At 37.4% G+C, this 19,765-nt stretch overlaps 1 long non-coding RNA gene across 1 annotated transcript; it reads right to left on the minus strand.

Moving 5' to 3' along the window:
• Window positions 1-7,087: 7,087 nt before the first annotated feature.
• Window positions 7,088-19,394, minus strand: LOC307168422. Its single transcript, XR_013822938.1, has 3 exons — window positions 19,266-19,394; window positions 11,312-11,451; window positions 7,088-9,654 (listed from the first exon to the last, which is right to left on the minus strand). It is a non-coding gene; the product is annotated as an uncharacterized lncRNA (long non-coding RNA).
• Window positions 19,395-19,765: the final 371 nt, after the last annotated feature.

Genomic DNA, 19,765 nt, shown 5'->3' on the forward strand with positions numbered 1-19,765 from the left:
CAACGTTTCGACCCAAAGGTCTTCGTCAGGTATAAAGTTTTATATACTTTATAGATTTGAAGTGCGTATTCAATACACTTAAGCACATTTCTTTTTCAGAATGGTTGACGTGCCTCATAAATCAGTCAAATGATGTTTCACCTTACCGAGTAACATGTTTGCAAGAAAGTTACGTTTCACGGTTTAGCAAATATCATCTCCTTCCTTAAAAAAACCATTGTGTCTATCAAATGTCCTCACTAATGCAACGAAACCAAATGTTTGTCTGTGTGTATCCTGCCCTCTGTGTGGTGTGAATGAAGGTCATAGTATTAGGGTTTAGCTTTGCTTTCTCCTCATGTCTCTCTTGTGTAATGATAAAACATCTCAGAGCTTGTCAGTTATAAACATTGACTTTAGCAGACTCTCCAGCCCCCTCTGTCTCTGATCCAGGACAGTGGACTGCCAGCACATTCATTAAAACGCTGTGTTTGGAATGCTGAACACGGAACAGGCTGCTTCCAAATGAATCGCAGAGCTTACGCATCCCTCTGAGGGATACGGATATAGCCGATAACTCAGCCTTTTCAAATCCTGCTGGGCGGTTCCACCACTTCTAGAGTCTTTGGGGAATAGAGATGGTTCCATCATGAAGTGTGTCATATTCAGTTCTGACCAGCAGGATGTGAAGCGATGGGTGTTCCAGCTCAGCTGTCATGGGATGCCGTATGATTGATGGGCCGGTCCGCCTGTTTACGCTGTATTGACCTCTGACCTTTAAGGGTTAGGGTAAGGTTAGTTTATGGAGTACCAAGATGCTGACCATAAGACTCAACAATGTCAGAGACAACTAACAGACCAACCAGAAAAGCAAGAGATAAAGGGAGAGTGCAAAAATGAGGATGAACTAAATAAGGTGTGTGTTCTGGGAGAAAATGGATTATGTTGTGGGAACGTAAAGAGAGAGAGGGAGACAGGATCGGGAAAGTGTCCCAAGCTGGGACTCAAACTCAGGTCCCTAGAAGCGCAATTGCACATGGATTGCTGCCCACTATGCCATCAGCTCCAATGTAAATAGAAATTTGAGGGGGAAAAAAATGAATGACAGATTCGTTATGCATGCGGGCCTAAATAATAAATGGCTTTTTACACTGTAAAAAAACAAATATATTTTATTCAGCATATGAGAGGAATATGAACGTGTTATTTTAGTATTATTTGTATAATATTATAGTATTAATGTGAATAGCTTCTATTTTTATAAGTTTTAGTAATTTGACATGAGCTGTTATTATTTTATTTTATTTTTTTCTAGCTTTAATTTATTTTTAAGTTTGAGTAATATTACTACTTTGAATTTAACCTATTTGACTTCATTCTATTTTTTTTTTAAAAAAACTTTGTTTTACGTTTTCATCTAATATTATATAAGATTTTTAAAAATGTTTTTGAAAGAAGCCTCTCCATGGCTGCATTTATTTGATAAAAAAAATGTTAAAACGTTCATATCATGATATATTATTACAATTTAAAAGAACTGTTTTCAGCATCATTACTCCAGTCTTCAGTGTCACATGAAATCATTCTAATATGCTGATTTGATGCTCAAGAAACATTTCTTATTATTATCAATATTCATAACAGTTGTGCTGCTTAAAATTATTGTGGATTTTTTTAGGATTTTTGACGTACAGAAATTTAACATCAATATTTTTTATAATAATTCTTATATAGAAATATTTAATATATGTATTATAGCCATATATGCAAAAATAAAATGAGTAACTACTGACAAACTGTTTTGCTAAATGATAATTTGCCAAGCTACAATTCTAGTTGATTTGACAAGAATACATTGATTCAGTGAGATGTTTTGAATGACCAAATTAAAATTGTGTTCCTCAGGACATTTATTGATTATTTTGAGAGAACGCAATCCTTTGTGTAAATGCAGAAGGTGTTCTGGCAACATTTTTGCCTGTTTGGTCGTAATGTTGCAGGTTAAGCTCAGGGCAGGAAGTGCTGATCATAAATCAGTGGGATATCACAGACTGGAGTCGGTTACTCTAGTTCGGGCCAGCCAACGACTCCGACCCCCCAGCATGGGCATCAGACGCAACACACGTTTCATCTCAACAAGACTGAGAAAGAGAGAATAATAAGGAAAGAGCATGAAATAAACTCACATGGTCGAATTAATCAAATCAGAACAGAGATGTGATTCTGAAAGAGAAGGATTTAAAAAGAATTGTGAGGCAACCGGATAAAAAAGGAGGAAACAAAAAATAATTATGGGGACCTGTCACAACTTAAATGCATGGCTGCAAGTTAAAAAATTCGAATTTATTGATTTAATTAAACCTTTTAAGTTGCAAACATTATTTTGTGGAGTTCTGTTGATATAATAATGTTGATCTTTTTCGAAGTAGTGATTTCATTGTGATGGTAGAAAACGTTGTTTTTGTTTGCATGTGTAAATATATAATTCACATAATAATGCTTATGATCAGCAAGCAAGCAAGCGTGGACATTATCCTCACGTCTTGAATGTGCCAATGTGTTTATTTGTGCGAGTAAGAAAGAGCATGTTAATGAGCGGTCATCTCTTATCTTCTCTCTTGGCTGTGTTGTTTGTAGCTGTTGTACGTCACCCATCCTTGGCACTTCAGACCAGAACATCTCTCACTGTCTCTTCGTCTCCACAGCGACCAGACGGCTGTGAGGGCAGTAGATGGAGGGAGTGCAATGAGCTGTCTTTTTTTCTAATGAATAGTGCTGCTATCCTGTGAGTGACCTGTCAGATGTGACAGGCGAGACGTGAGGGATTGTTCAAAGGTAAAGTTTTAAATGGCATGCAGAAATGTATCTAGGGAGATAGAGACCAGAGAGCCATGGCTATCTTGGGATAGTGGGACAGTATAAACTTATCTCTGTAATGAGAAAAGAGAAAGAAAGAGGGGGTGGAATCCCAAAGGGTTTCTCTGGTCAAGAAGATAAGGGACATCAATGTTGTTGTGCATGTGAATTTTACAGCAATGCCCAGACGTATATAAGGTTTATTGCTCAGATGTTTCTCTTTCATCATGCGATTTCTAATCAGAGTTTGAATTAATATAAACTTTATCTCAGGTGTTTCTCCAAAAATTCTTGAAAATGAATGAAAATAGACACAAATGAGATCATTTTCTTAATTTTAGAGAGCTGTGAATTGGAGGTGGATGGCATAGACCATTTCATTTGAAAAAAAATGAATGAGAAATATTTACTGGGAATGCTTACAACTAGCAGCATGGGCAGAAAAAAATGCTCACAAAAACAAATAATTAAAACTGAGTAAAGTTTTAAAGACAAGGGAAGTAATACTTATGGAAGGTTGTTTCTTCCTCAGATAACAAAATAAACGGTTACACTTTATTTCGATGTTCCACTGACACTCTACTAACTATAACTTTGCAACTACATGTCATTAGAGTATTAGTAGACTGTTAGGTTAGGGTTCTTATTAGAGTTAGGGTTAGTAGAATAGTCGACAAGTAGTTGCAAAGTTATAGTAGAATGTCTGTTGTGGAGCATCAAAATAAAGTGTTAGCAATCAATCAGACAGTCTACTAATACTCTAATGAGAGTAAGTTTACATGTAGTTGCAAACCATTGAAATGAAGTGTTACCAATTTAAAAGGTAATTAAGTTTAAAGAAAAAAGAAAATAGTCACATTGTAAGAGAGTTGAAATTATGACAAACAATTTTGAGATATAGGCTGTATCCGAAATGGCCTGAGTAGGTAGCCTACTTTTGAAAAAGTAATTACAACCATTAAAAAAGTGTGATGTGTAGTATGAATGTAATCTGACAATCGTCATGTTGTCATTGTCATTGTCTCCGTCCATCAGATTCACGGAAGTGAGCATAGCCAGAACATGACCATTAATTACTTCCTTGAAGTGACTATTGCATGTTCCTTTCTCTAACAGATGTGGAAGGGTCCTTCGTGAAGGGATTCATTTGTTCATTTTGTTGTAACACTCCAATGGCGTCCCCTTCCCGAAGTGCCCTTCATGGGTGCTAAAACACCATTTGGAATTCGTCCAAAATCTCGCCGGAAGTAGGTGATAGGCAACTTACTCGCCTACTGTTTTATGAATACTGTGAATTTGGACATGCTCCTCTTTTCACATGTTTACACCTACTATAGGCTATCTGCATATTCAGATCACCTTATATTCTGAAGCAGGAAATGGGCTTGGCTTCCATAAATAGGCCTACTCAACAGCACAGAAATTTCCATTCAACATCAGAGTACATTCACAAGCTCCCACAGAAATCTTGTAAATACCCAAACATGAGATTTTCATTTCTGTTCTTGATGCCATCATTTTATCTCAGAAACACAATTAATTGCGTTTGGTTGAATGTATTTTTTTGAAGTGTAGGCTACTTTAGCATTTTTAGGCATTCCACAGTGGAAGCGTCTGTTTTTCTCACTCATCGCGCTGTACAATATTGATCACACACAAACTACTGCTACTTCGTACATTTTTATACCCCAAAAATACGCTGTTCTTAAACCTGCCTATTTCAACAGTATCCTATTTGGGGAGAGTTCATTTGAGATGCTACGCGAAAACAAAGGTAGGCCTATGTTATAGCTATACAATGCGCATTCATTTTAGGAAACTGAAAGAGGATTGTTTTTGAGGTGACAAAAGCTGCATTGTGGCCGCGGCAGGTCGTCTCTGTAGGTTACATCCTCCACGGCTCATCTTTCCGACACTATGAGCCTCACAATAGGTCTATAGCTTAAAACACAACTTCGTGTGATGTGTTAACTATACAGATGTTGAATGGGCTGAATAGTTTTTCTTTACTGCCATTAGCCTATACTTTACAATGTCATGAGATTTTAATTATGTAGCCTAAATTGTAGGCTACAAAATGTGACTCTGAAAATGACAGTAGAGGTTTGTGAAATCAAAATAGACGACGTAGTCTCCTGGCTCAGTATGGCGAGAAAGCTGGACTCAGTATGTGTAGTTCATTAGCCAGTAGAAGAACCGACGCTTCTCTACTTACTTACCATGCACTTAGCCCATTACTTCATTTAATTCCAGTGTTCATTACTCATATGCACCGATAGGGGGCAGTATGTGCCACACAATGAACTTACTCCAGTGGGAAGTAGATGATACTGCGCACTAAACTGAGTCCCTTCATTGTCATCATCTGCCTTTAAATTTAACTGTGAATAAAAATATAATGTATGCTAGGGATAGAGGACTATATTTAAGGAACCATTCGTCACATTTAATTGTTTTGTGGGGGAAAAAAAAACTCTTGAGGCAATAATTAATGGACTTGTAGACTTTATGAGCAGAGTGCACTATAATGCTTTTCTGAGTCTCTCTTTTTTCTTTTCTTTCTGTTTAATTAGGCCTACCCTCCAACACCCCCCACGTCAGGGTCAAGAGTCTCTCCCTTTCTCTTTCTCTCTTCACCTTGTAATCCGTTCATCAATTGTAGTATTTTTTGGCAGGCCTCTCCCAGTTTAAAGTAATCTAATGTTGCGAACGGTCTCAATTATGTCCGTGACACAGCAGTCTACATTGTGTCTGGGAAGACCGCATGCGTTTGCAGTCTCACTCTCTTTTCCATAATGATCCTTCCTTTCTCTTTAATTTCTTTTGCCTGAAATTATGCACATTATTGTCTCTCTGGGTGTGAGAACGGATAGATAAATGGGATGTGAACTATTTACAGTATAGTGTTGTTGTAATTAGATATCAAGCCTCTAATTTTAATATAACAGAAGCCCTGAATACAAAAAGCCCACAGTCAACACGTTATCAGTGAGTCAGAAACATATCAAAGGGCCTGGTGTCTGCGAAATGGGAACGTGTCCCTTTGCTGTAGTGGGTTGTCATTGAATTCAAATTTGGATTTTGAGTATGATTTGTTTCACAGCACATGGGGAAAAGGGGAATGGAGCCGTGGGATCAAACAGTTCAGACAATGAGCCTCACATGTTGCTTTTGTATGTGGTCTACTGGCATGTTTTTTGGTGTAGGGTAAATGGAGATTTAACGTTTGTCTGGGTGAACGAGCAGAGGCCATAAGACTCACCTCTCCGCCACACACCACAGACACACACACACATGCTTCAGCAGATTATGACCGCTAATCTCACTTTATGGCACGCTGCCTCAGGCCGAACACTCACACATTCACTTTCTCTCTGATCTCTCGTTCTTCTTCTGTTGCTGCTACACACACATACAGCTGGAGGTTGGCCAGGAATCAGATCACTGTCAGTTCAACTGAAAAGGGTGAATTAATTCAAGATGAGAATTATGTGGGCGTGGCCGACTGGCCGCACTCATATTGATGAAAATGGCAATTGACACTTTTGTGGTACAGTGGCTCCAAAAGTATTCAGACGGTTAAAAGTAACACTTAACTGTATGAATGCCATTGCATAATATAAAATAATATTTGTTGGGAAGAAATCACACATCATCAAAAAAGTAAATAATTCAGGTTGAATGGGACACTTTTTCCAAGTCAATGGCAAGTGTGTGTGTGTGTGTGTGTGTGTGTATATATATATATATATATATATATATATATATATATATATATATATATATATATATATATATATATATATATATATTAGGGCTGTCAAACGATTAATCGCGATTAATCGCATCCAAAATAAAAGTTTGTTTTTACATAATATATGTGTGTGTACGGTGTATAATTATTTTCTATATATAAATACACACACATGCATGTATATAATTAAGAAATATTTGCATGTATATACTGTGTATATATATTTATATTATATATAATTTATATTATATATAAATAACACATTTTTCTTAAATATATATGCATGTGTGTGTATTTATATATAGAAAATAATTATACTCCATACACACACATATATATTATGTAAACACAAACTTTTATTTTGGATGCGATTAATCGCAATTAATCGTTTGACAGCCCTAATATATATACATATATAGTACATACGCATGTATATATAAGTACAACTGATCAAACTGTACGCATTGAGTCATATTGGTCATACCACAAATTGCTGATTGTCACTGTTTATTCTCACAGTGATAAGAGAAGCATAAATCGTCTTAATTGTGGACTGAGACTTTTTTCTTTTTACTGTGGTTCTAGTTTTTTCACCTCTGAAGTGGCTTTAAAGAGGGTTTGCCTCTTGTGTCAGCCAAGTGAATCCAATTTTATTCTTCTTCAAATGCTCAGACACTAAAAAAGCTACAACACAAAGGCCTGAGCTTCAAGAGAATCTCAGACCACAACAAAACAGCAGTGAGTACACACACATTTAAAACGTAAATGCTGACACATACATTGAGACTGCACACCCTCATCTTTACTATAGAGCGACAAACTTCTAATGCACACATGCCAGAACTAATGATTTGGGACACATCACACAAGCCCACACACTAATTTCAAACACACTGATCAGAAACAGTCCTTTCTCACGCAGACATATAGACGCATGGACACACATGAACACATATCAGGCCTCCTTCTGCATACCCTTAATGTGAATCAGCATCAAAGAATTTAACCACAAGACTGTTAGATTGAACAGTGAGAACAGATATCAAAGACATTAATCAAGAAAACTTGAATGAATCATGACACAATTATCAACATTTTTACAGATGCTCAATATATCAGTACCATGTCAGTCGATATTGTGAATTAAATCGTTATGTAGATAATCTGTCGTAATCTAACGCTCTCTCTCTTAGATTTATTCAACGCCTTTTGCCATTATTCAGATAGTGCCATTTGAGAGAGGACAGTAAGTGAAGTTGGAGAGTCTTCCGGGTCAGGAAAGGACCTCGAGCCGGGACTCGAACTTGGGTCGCCCGAAGCACAATTCCGCTGTCAGATTGTTTTCTTAAAGTTAATTTTTATAAACGGTAAAGATCTCTAAATTAATGCACACTAGGCATGCACACTATATTGATACCATTATTGCCTTTCTCATTTAGATTCTGTCATTAATTACACACCCTCATGTCGTTCCAAACCCGTAAGACCTTCGCTCATATTCGGAACACAAATTAAGATATTTTTGATGAAATCCGAGAACTTTCTGTCCCTTCAGCAATTTGATTACCATTTTCAAGGCCCAGAAAGGTAGTAAAGACATCGTTAAAATAGTCCATGTGCTCCTTATTGGCCAGCTCCTGCATCAGCATCACATGCTTGTGTTGTGTTGCTCACGTGAACAGCGTTGGCCAACAATGAGCCGGCGTTCTGACGTATAACCTGGAAGCACTGCGCTGTGTTTACAACGTGAACGGCGTCAGAGACTGACACGGAAGAGATTCTTGAATAAAGCCGTAATTTTTGGGGTTATTCTTGTCGCTTTATAAAATTAAGGTTGAATCACTGTAGTCACATGGACTATTTAACAATGTCATACCTTTCTGGGCCTTGAAACTGGTCATTAAATTGCTGTCTATGGAGGGACAGAAAGCTCTCCGATTGTGTTCCGAAGATGAACGAAGGTCTTACGGGTTTGGGACAACATGAGGGTAATTAATGACAGAAATTTCATTTTGCCCTTTAACCTTGCTGTGATCTAACACTCACATAAAGTTAATCTTTAAAAACACTAATAATTCAATATCACTGTTAAATGTAATCTTTAGCAAATCTCAAAATGCCTATCCACTTTTCATACTCTAGCTACATAATAATGCTGTGACGCTTAAATTCACTTGTAGCATTTAAAATGATTGATTTGAGTTTTTAGCGTTTTATTTTGAGGGTAGTTGTTCATTTAATTTATTAATTAATACATTATTTATTTATTTAGTCAAAATTGTAATATCGTCCATTTATCGATTACCGACCACAACATGAAAATAATTATCATATCGGTCATACTTTTAGGATTGATGCACCTCTAAGTGGTGGACCAGTCAATATCTAATTTTATACAGATTTCTTTTTTTACATAAACCATATCTAAAGTCATTTTTTCACACTTCACTTTCTTGTGCCTGTAAAAATATGTCTGCACCACTGCTTTTCTTCATCTTTAGTAGCGCATCTCTCTTCTAAAGCAGAGCTCACTGTAAAGGCAGCCTGGGGGAGCGTTTACACAGCACTAATGTGCATGAAATAGAGGATTAGGTTTCGAGGTGGGAGGGGAACGGACATCTTAGGGCCCAGTGGCTGCTGTGCCATGTTCATGTTCCTCATGGGAAGGCTTATCCTAATCGCCCCACTGTCGCACCGGCCCCCCCAGGGCCCATACACAACACCCAGAGGCCCCAAGTCTTTAATAAAACAGGGTTATGAATGTATTTGTCTTAATGCTCTACTACTGGTGGTGTGTGTGGGTGGCAGAGAGGAGGGAGAGGGTAGACAAGAGGAAAGAGAGGGGGAATGGTGCCGCCTTTGAATGGCAAAACTGTGTCCAGTTTAACGGAGCCACTTTAAGCCGATTTTTTCGGGTCACATCGGCACCAATGAGGGATTAACTTTTTTCACATCAACGCCCGACTGAGATCTCAGCCCTGCTGCATCCTACATCTCGCTCTGAAGAGAAAAGGTCCACAGTTGCCCAATTTGTACCAGCCAGGGAGAAGAAAGAATGGGCCATCCTATGAGGGACAAAAAGAAAAATTAGCTCAGTTTTACGGCTTTTTTGTTGTTGTTGTTGTTCAGTCCCTGGTTTTTCCCACAAGGGATCAAATAGATGATGAATGCTATAGTGTCTCTGATTCTCTTTTTCTGTCCATCAAACAAAGGAGCTTGTTCTCACAGGCATCGACGTTTGAGTGCTCTCTAACAAACAGGTGGTATCAGTGAGTACGAGTGTGTTTGTAAGAAATTTCCAACATATATTCAACAGTAAACAGGTGTGAGTCTGACGGTCTTTACGTGTGTCAATAACAATAATGGCTTTTCCATCATTTTCCCACAGTGATGCAGCTTCAGCCCTGAGGTGGTTCGCACAGAATTGACGCCATTTTTATTTGTAAAACACAATTAATCATAAAAGCCATTGTGATTGTGCAGAATCTCTGAGGCAATTCCAATTGAGTTCTGTATGTTGGCTAGTTTTCTCCTGGCTCATTCTCACAATGTTATTATCTATTATCGTATGAGTAAACAAACTCTCCGAAAGCTGCATAATTAATGCTGGCCTTGTCAGCTCCTCTGAGCCTCTCTCTAATCTATTTTTCTAACACACTCTCATTATAAACATAAAAGACTGAATCAGAAATGTGTCGGGAGTAGAGTACATGAACAGACTCGTATGCACAGTCATGCTGTTAAAAAAAGAGGAGGAGAAATAGTCAGACTAAAATATGTTTACTCTAACTCAGTAATGTAAACAACAAACCTTAATGGTATTTACATGCAGTAAACATGATTATTCAAACAGTATTTGCACAGAAAACGTGAGAAATGGGTGGAAATTCCAGAGTTCACTTTAAATTTGTCACACAGTTTTTGAATACCTTTTGCACTGAAGTAAGAGTATGTGGATCAGTGATCAAATATTTTTTGACTATCTTTTAATTTATTTAAAACAACCAAAAATTTTTAAAAAAAATCATGCATACTAGAGAGGGCCCTGCAGACTCTCATGACTGTGTGCCAAGATCAGTTCGCCTCTTATCAGATAATTTGACCTTTTTAAGACAAATTAAGGTTAGTTTAGTTTGTAAAATGTCATGTGGTGCAACTCCCCGAAAATTAATATTAATGAATTAATGATTCATGATTGTTATATAAAAAAAATAAAGGTATTTTGAAAATGGTTGCAACCAAAATGATTTCAATGAGTACAGTACATCTCAATGAACTTTGCACATATATAACCTACAATTTTTATGTTTTTTCCCCCCCTTTCTTTATTGGGGACAGTCTTAATCAACTGTAAGTGGAACAAATGTTCAGAATTAGTCACTTTTTTTTTTTTTTTAAATGTTATGTTTCTGTGCAATATGACTTGCTGGTGACTTTAGTAGAGTTGGACATGCATAAATCAGAGTTCTAGATTTATCTATGCCCTCTAGACAAAGCCATTGCAATGATTGTCAGCTGTAAAAATGGTCTAGCAGTACTTGTTCTCTTGTTTTTGGGTTAATGATGCAAGGTCATGTGTGGCCCCACTGCTCTGGTAACATTTATACAGCGGCAGTGACTGATCAAACCTGAACACACACAAGATGAGCAGAAACTTCCCTCCTGCATTCTAAATGTGGAGATTTTGGAGATCTCATCATATAAAATCAGACATGTCATGACCTCTGACTTTAGGGTGGCTGCAGCTGGAGTGGGCGTCGGCATCTCTAGTTCCTGCCAGTTCCTTATTTAGCTGCTCTCTGATTGGCTGATTAAGAAGGAGACTCCACAAAGTGGCTTCAAGATTCAAATCTTCTGCACATCTGGGAAGAGAAGAACATTTCAGTGTTTGTGGCAGACAGGAAGGAAGGCAGAGACAGAAACATGTATACAAAAAAAACAAAAAAAACAAAAAATAAACAGAGGACATAATTCATGTCACACTAAGGGAAACTAGAAAACCACTGAGGTCACCATTCACACCATAACTGCAACCAAAAATTACAGAGTAACTGACAATGGAGGGGACAAAAACAAGGACAGCAGAGAGATGTGTGCTGAAAAGATGCCAGGAACATGTAATTGTAATTCAAGCTTTTTTGAAGGGATAGTTCACCCAAAAATGAAAAGTCATCCTTTACTCACCCTCAAGTTGTTCCAAACCTGAATAAATGTCTTTGTTCTGTTAAACACAAAAGAATATATTTTGAATAATGTCAGTAACTGAACAGTTACTGAGTTACTTTCTTCTGTTCAGCAGAAGAAAGAAATTCATACAGGTTTGGAACAACAATTTTCATTTTTGGGTGAACTATCCCTTTAAGTTATAGCATTCACTTCATGCATATGTAATTTGTGAATGGTTTATTGGCAGCTAATCCCATTTAGGCTAATTTAGTGATCTAATTCAACTGATAAAGGGATGATTTTGTACATCCAGGGGCATGTTAAGGGGTAATGCACATTTAGCCAATTATTATCGTAAAATAAGCCTTGACAGGGCGTTGTATCCCTCTGTGGGGTTTATAATGATATGACTGTTATGCTACTCATAACATTATAGCTTACCAAAAAAAGAAATAGATATTGTTCTAAATGAATAATTTTATTAAGTGAGAAGAAAAAGCCTGCAGAATGATTCAGTGTTGGCAAAGCAGGTAATCGGCTGTCTGGGACAACAGTCAGTTGTACAATTTAATAGCCATTATGTAAAAACATTTGACCACTGATTTGTCTGCTTGATTCTGATTGGTCAATGACAGAATTCTGAGAACAATGAGAATGACCAATCAGATTTAAGAAGAAATGTCACACCCATTTAAACTGAGGATGTGGCCCCTCAGATGTTTGACCCAAGTGGATTTTTCAAACCCATTTTTTAAAACATTTTTCAAGATGTATTGTAGATAAAATGATGCTGTAAATTTGTGATGAATTTTGCTGCTTTGAATCCAAAATATGTCATGTGTCATACATGCACAAGCATGCCGTTCTTGTGCACATTTTACAAAATAATTGTTAATACAACTCCACCAACGAGTGTTAGCATTTATATGCCAACATGAGATATTTATCATTTTATTTATTATCCATTTAAATATCAGCTTTAAACTCCTTTTACAGTCATAGGGGAAAATTGCCTGTCTCCGGCGATCACAAAAAAAAAAACAACAACAAAAAAAAAAAAACACGGTTCATGATGACCCTGGTATCGAGTGTTAATGAACTTTAATTTGTCACTTTAATGTGAGAATTTCTTTCCTTTCATTTTCAGGGCAGCAAGTGGAGCTGACAGATCCCCTGAAGAGTGATGGGTATGTCCACATACAGTGTTACTGGCACGAGCGAGGAGAATAGCAGCTCTCGCAAGTCCACCTGTGAGTGTTTTCTGAAGAGAGGATAGAAAATACAAGAGGAGTGGGTGGTCACCGTGCTACTCGGTTTGTGTGGGTGAGCGTGTGTGTGCGTCTCAGTGAGCCAGCTCCCATGCTTGGTAAAAATCACCTAATTTTTCACTTGAGTGGCTCTCTTTGGGCAGTTCCCCCCTTCATCGACCCCTTCAGAGTAAAATTCCTCTAGTGAGTGTGAAGACTGCACTCGCAGTGCCCCCCACTCCCCCAGCACACACCGAGGGGCATTGAAAATGCATTAACACCAAATCAATGGAAAACAGTGGAAAAAAAGCAAAAAGAGAGAGGGCGAAAAAAAATCTCCTTAGCAACATAATCTAGATGGCCTCACGAAAGGAGAGGGGAGTGTGAAAAGAAAGGGGAAAAGAGGGAAAGAGAAAGGGGAGGGGGTAGCTGAGCGTTTAGTGCAGAATAAGAGACTGAACACTGAGAGGTCTTGCACACAGACAGCGACAAAATGGAGAATTAACACAAGAGAAACTGTTCCTATTTAACACCAGGGGAAAAGCGACTATATTAACACCCTCCCATTAGGGGGTAAGGGGGGAGGACAGGATAGACCCCTGAAACTCTCTCCCAAGGGAAAAGAGAAAGTCAGCAATAATTGTTCTCTTTTTTGTTTTGGTCTAAATAATATAAAGTAATTTTACTATACAATTATATTTTTTATCTTACTGTTAACTTTTCAGTATATAACTTTTCTTATATACTGTAATAAGTCTTGTATACAAGAAACCATTCATATTATTTCCATTTTTTTATGTTTTGTATATATTATATTATATCATATCATATATTATTATTCCCCTACAGTGGAAAAAAAAACCTATACCAAAATGTATTTAAAATACATTTATTTCACATTTACTGACATTGACTTGAGACTTACTTCTATAAATATAATTAAACTTTATTTGGAGTACTACTTTATTGCACAATGCATATTTCTTAATATTAAGCCTTAAAATGTGTTTTAATACAACTATTAGTAAGGATAGTATGATCTCTGTATAATATCAGTCTTTAAATGCAAGAGATTTAAAAGTGAACCTAAAGTATACTTGCAATAGTTCCACTTTAGCGCAATCAAATTAAGTATATCTTCAGCTATACTATTTCCGGAAAACTAAAGTGTACAAAATTATTTGATCCACCTGATATTATATTATATTATATTATATACATAATAATTTTTCCCATATATTTTGCCTTTTTTTGATCACTTTAAATTTCACTATAAATTAGGAACCATTCTGAGTATTAGTCACATCAGTTATAAGTCAGGAAGTTCAGTTCAGTTCAGCAAATGTCCTGTAGTCAAGGCAAGTCACCTACAACAGCGCTTTATACAATACAGATTGTTTCAATGCAGCTGCAAAGTGATAACAGTAAAAATTATGCATTTCGGCTGTTATTCAGCAGTTCAGTGTTGCTCAAGACAGAATGCAGATCCATTATTTTGATTGGAGATTGATTAAAAAAAATACTCTGTGGAAAGAAAAGAAAGGATATATTCTGTTATTCCCAATTCAATTAGTTTGGTGGTGGACACTGGTTACCAGTCTCTATGTAAATGACCTTTAACCTCCACTACATGATCTGGTCAATGGTGGGAGGGTTAGACTTAATTAGAAGGTCATTAAAACCTGCCCCCTGCAAGCCATTAGCTTTATAACTGCCCACACACATACCCATAGCTGACCCTCGGCTGTAATGAGCCCGTTCAGGCAACTTCATCAAGAAACACGTTGGATTCTTTCTGTTCCACTGCATCTGCACAGATCAGATCCCAGATCTAATGTCAATAAGTGAAGATTAATTTGATGATATTATTTCACTTCAATCGCTTGAATCATGTTGTTAAATGATGAACTAACATGTCATTGATTGATGAAGTGGAATCATGTGAACTGAAATGTTGAACTAGAATCATATTTTTAAAAGGGAAAAACACATATTTTCCAGCTGAGCGTTTCTGGAGCGTTCGGGCCATTATTTTCTAGGCTGCATTAAATTACTGTAGCAAAATGTGTTCCCATGCTCTCTGCCAAGCTGAAGTTAAATAATATGAAAAATAAATTTGCACGTTAAGCGTACAGGTAGTGTATAGACTTTAGCTTTATAAACGTGCACATTTGTAGATAAAAGTTGGGCAACAAAATGTAGGTTAATGGGAAAAGTGGTGGCGTTCAGGTGAAGATTTCCTGGCGTCACTCTTGTCCAATGGAATCTGGTGCTAAGAAGGCCTATCTAAAGACTGAAAGATTAAGATAAAACAAGGGAGACTGAATGAGAAAGAGAGAATAAGTGAGAGCCGACAACTTCATCTACAGAGGCATTAACAAAGACAGTACAAAGGCGAAAGGAGAGAAAAAGGGAGAGAGAAAAGGGCCAGAGGTTAGCCAAGACAGAGAGAGATGGAAAAACAGCGAGAGAGAGACAAGGCGTAAAAGAGGGAGAAAAGAGAACGACTGATGTAGATAAACAGTGAAGAAAAGGAGAGAAAGAGAGATTAATAAAGAGGCAGAAGTGGAGAAAAATAGAAACTGAGGGAGAAAGAAGGGACTCCAGCGACTCTCTTTGTCCCAATCGCCGATTTCACACCGACACAAAGGGCTCGGTGGACGTTTCATCCTTTCATTAACGTTTCTCTGGCGTTTATTCAGCGTTAGTCTGTGACGTTATGAAGTCAGTCCCATTCAGGCCACATTATAAATCACCTCCGCCGCTGCAGAGCGTGGCCAATCGGCCAATTACGCAGTGTGGCCGCCCCTGAACACGCAGGACAATGGCATCACAAGGCCAATAAACAAGCCTCTAATAGGGCGGCGGGGAAAACGCGCCCAAAACAGGCCCCAACCGCCCGCCGCACGCACGTATTCCATCATCCCCATGCCCTCGCATTTCCTCCCGCTAACGCCAGCGCACACACACAGCTGTGGAGGGAGCGAGGAAGGGGCAGAAGGGTAGTACTGGCACACCGAGAGAAAAATGACCCAGCGATAGTGCGCCATGCAAACCCCCCCATAGCCCTTTTCAGGCTGGGAGCCAGAACAAAAGCATACTGTTGCCATACTGTGACGTTCATTCTAGCCAGTTAGCACAGCTGCAAGAGCTCACCTTGCGCTAGCGACTATTGTTGGCCTGTTTTAGAGCCTCTTCCATCCATCTTCTGGACTGGATGAGACAAATACAGACAGAGAGAGAGAGAGAGAGAGAGAGAGTTCGACTGAGAGAAAGTGCTCGGGTGATGCAGCTGCAAAGTGAATGAATGCGAGCGTAAAGGTGAAAAGGGGAAGACTGGAGAGACGGAGAGAGAGGTGTCAATGTAACAGACCGCAGGGTGGTCCCACCCACTCACTTACAGAGCAGCTGCCTAGCAGTTAAAAAGTAACCTCAGAGATCAACCGACCAATGATATTTGCCACCTTTTTAGCTATTTTTGAGCTATTTTAGCATCATGAAAAGCTGAAGTTGGATTTAAAGGAATAATCTGGGTGCAAAACAGCTCAATTGACAGCATATTTTACATATTGTTGATTACCACAACAAAAAGTCACTCATCCCTAATATATATATATATCTTTTTTTCTTTCTTTTTTTTTTGAAGCGCTGACAATGGAAGTGAGTGGGGCCAATTTTTGGACTATTTAAAAGCAAAAATGTGACGAATCATTTTATAAAAGCACTTACATACTTTTTTTTTGTTCACATAAAGAATGATACAGTAACTATAAAGATAACTATGACAATAATATTAGTGTCCACACCAAATGTTAACATTATGTTTATTATAAGAATGTGCTACAGTTATATCTTCTGCCGCTTTAAATGCTCAAGCTCTTTATAGTGATCCCAACCATGTTGTTATTGTTATAGCTGTGGTGTGGAGTTCACTATTCTCATAGAATTAGAACGATTATTAAAACTGTATAATCATTGTATTTGTACAGGATTATTGCCGTATGTTTAACAAGAAACTGCTATTTCAGTCTTTTTACTTCGAAATGTCATGTTTAATTCAGTGTTTCTTGCCATTTCTTTGTAATTATTTGTGAAATTTACTAGCATTTCTGTGTAAAAATTATATCCTAGCTTTTTTTTCCCAAATAAATCCCAAATTTCTTTTTTTATTATTACAGTTGGTTTAGTGTTTATAGTGCTTTGTTTTCATGGCAACAAAGTTGTAAAGTTTAATGTAACTTTATAGAGAGCACACAGGTTAGTAAAAAATTTTTTTACAACAAAGTCATGTTAACAGACATTATTTACATATTGAGGCCATACACTGCAAAAAAAAAAAATGTTTTTCTTACTTAGTATTTTTGTCTTGTTTCCTGTCCAAATCTACAAATTCTTAAACCAAGATTAATTTACTAGACAAGTAAAAATACATAGCTATTATGGCTTATTTTCTGGAGAGAAAAATAAATACAAATAAAATTATCATTTAAATTAAATTAAATGTCAAATCATGTCAAATTATAAATTAAAACAAGCAAAATGATCTGCTATTGAAGTAAGAAAAATGATCTTGCTTCCATTTGAATTTAAATAATTATTCTTACCCTACTGGCAAATCATTTTGCTTGCTTTAAGCAAAAACTCACTTCATTTAATATTTTCCCCCCAGAAAACAATGCATAATATATCTTGTGCCATTTTACTTAGCCTATATAGTAAATGCATCTTGTTTTGATCATTTTGAGATATTTAGACTGGAAACAAGACAAAAAATGTTCAGTGTAAGACTGAAACAGTAAGTATTTTAATGTTTACTGTTTTCTCATTTCCATTGTAAATACCTTACTGTAACCCAGATTTTTGCTTTTTGTTGTTGTTGTAATCAACAGTATTCCGCTAATAACTTGTCTCGAACCTGGAATATTTCATTAAATAAGAATGAAAGCGCAGAGGTGCCCGACGTCGGCCCAGCTGCAAGTGTAGAAATGAGAGACGAAGGTCACCGGCACTACAAACCATCCTCATGACATGAACCCTCCCCATGTACCAACAACTCTCGCAGAAAAAACCCACCGTCACAAATCGGCAGTGTCCCGTCCTCTTTCGCTCATACAAACTTCATCAACGGCCTGCGTACCTCCGTGAATGCTCCCTCTCTAGGATGCTCTCGCTGAAGTGTCTGCAGCTGCTAAGAGAGTGTTAGTGTCATCTATTGGTTGAGTGAGACTAATAGCACTTGGTACTATGACACTAAATACCCCTCGCACAATTCTAACTTATTCATTAAAAAGACCCCAGGCACGTTACTAACCGACTAAATATCTCCACCACAATGCCACTTGTGCACGAAATTTCCACGATACAAAAACACTTGTGCACAAAATCTTTCCAATACATTTCTAAAATGCCCACTCGAACAAATCACCCTGTAGGCAATACCAATCAAACAATACAACTTCATGCTCTTAGATCTCAAGGCACCAGTCCTCCATTGTGTCTGTTCCAACATTTAACTGCTTTTCTTGCAAAACAGAGGCATTTGTGAAGCTAAAGTAGCCTATAGCTGACAATTGTGCAAGCGCTTGAATGAACTTAAAGGTTTAACTGATTAAAATTAACAAATTAATTAACAAATTAGTATTTTTTCATATCATGACCGCCAACCAATAAATTTGCGATATAAATAAAATTACTAAAGATTTAATAAAACTTTTATCAAAAAAAAAATTGCTTTACTTAATCTTTTAATTATTTTATGTAACTTTTAGTCAATGTATATTTCTTTGAATGATGTCCCAACGTACGCTATGTTAATCTGCCTTTTTCCGTTAAGTGCTATAATCGGGTCACTGGTGCATCTACCAACCCAGAAAAGTGACAACCCAGTAACTTTGTTTTGGTAAGCCTTTCTCTGCAAGCATGACGATCAGATTTCGCTCCCCTTCTGACGTAGGAAGGGGATCTTTTTATAATATTACCGCCCCTAAATCTGCATGTTTCCACCCATGGCGCCGCCATTTTGTTTTCGCAAGCAATAACAGTGTAACCAGTTCTAATTCAATGGCAAAAGTTTGAGCAAAGCATGCAAACTGTTCTGTTGTTGCTGCACAGACCAGCACAGAACACTATTTGACCAACAAATCTCACAGCTGTCTTATAAAGACCTCAGGGAATTGTGCCAACTTGTGTAAAAGCTAAACATGGCAAGTCGATCAGATGAATCAATGTAACTCCACAACAACTCCACAAATTTATCCACTAACCATTCAGAAACGTCCAGGTGCAGTAAGGCTGCACTCCGCTACTGGTTATTTCTTAAATTTGACTGAGATTCGCGTGTTTTGTTATTGCTGGTGTATTCCAAGCTCGTGTAAAGGATCGTCCATCTTCTGAACGGGGGCGGGGAGTAGCAGCTCATTTGCATTTAAAGGGACACACACAAAAACGGAGCAAAAAGCTATAATAAATGATCTGGGAGGTATTTTGAGCTGAAATTCCACAGACACATTCTGGGGACATCATATATTTATATTACATCTTGTGAAAAGGGGTATAATGTCACCTTTAACTAATAAATAAACAAGAAAAAAAACATGGATACATGGATATCCTTTTTGAGATTTGCTAAAGATTATATTTATTAAATTATTGTTGTTTTCAAAGATTCACTGTAAGTGAGCATTAGATGATGGCAACGGTAATCTAAATGTAAAAATAGTGGAAATGAGCAGCAAGATAAAATATACAGTATTGACCGATACAT

The sequence above is a fragment of the Squalius cephalus genome, assembly GCF_949319135.1.
Source record: "Squalius cephalus genome assembly, chromosome: 12".
NCBI classification, from domain to species: domain Eukaryota; kingdom Metazoa; phylum Chordata; class Actinopteri; order Cypriniformes; family Leuciscidae; genus Squalius; species Squalius cephalus.